The sequence below is a fragment of the Triticum aestivum genome, chromosome 2D (genome assembly GCF_018294505.1).
Source record: "Triticum aestivum cultivar Chinese Spring chromosome 2D, IWGSC CS RefSeq v2.1, whole genome shotgun sequence".
NCBI classification, from domain to species: domain Eukaryota; kingdom Viridiplantae; phylum Streptophyta; class Magnoliopsida; order Poales; family Poaceae; genus Triticum; species Triticum aestivum.
The window spans coordinates 210,244,720-210,245,544 of NC_057799.1; positions in this window are offsets into that span (position 1 = coordinate 210,244,720).

The window sequence follows — 825 nt, forward strand, 5'->3', positions numbered from 1 at the left end:
CCCGCCCTCCCACCCTTTTTCTTCAATGACTCAGATTTCTTAATCATGTATCCATCTTATGGAGGTGAAGTTTCTCCATTCTTTTCCGTCAATGTTCTTATCCGGTGAGTTCCCATGAAGATGCTCAACAGTTTCAAGTTCATCATCCTTCGTTGGTGTTTCTTCTCCGGTGGACCCAATTCAAGCTTTCGGTGTTGATCATATTCCCTTCCTTGTTTCAAGTGTTTTCGTATGTTGGTTCATCTCTTAATCATTTCCCGTTTGCTATTAAATTGTTCCGGAGTGCTGAAGTTATCCCAGAGGATTCAAGTTCCCATTCTCAATTCACTCAAGTTGTTTTGAGGATGCTATCTCATTCAAGCCATTTAATTCAACTAGCGCAATCTCTCTTTTAAATCATTTCAACGGTGTTTCTCTTGAGTGGGCCCTAACCCACAGGTCTTTTTTCCAGGATTTTACCTGACTCTTCCAATTCTTTCCGGAGTTATTATCAAATTCATTGCAAAGTTTGACGTAAGAATGATTTAACGTCGGTCATATTTCTTTCTCCAAGATCTTTCAAATTCTTTTCATCGTTGGTTCAACCTTTCTAATTTTTCATCCCAGAGTACCTCAATAATTCATGGTGGTGTTTCTCATCATCATTCTCAACATTTGAAGACTGAAGAAGAGTTTCTCTTAAATCTTGCTCCATTCTCTTCAAGATTCATGGTTCTAGCTTGATGCCATCCTCTCATAGTTGTTTTCGATTGTGAGAATTCTTTTCATGCCCATCCGGAGCATTTCATGAGTCTTTTCAGTTTGATTCTCCGAAGGCCATCATTT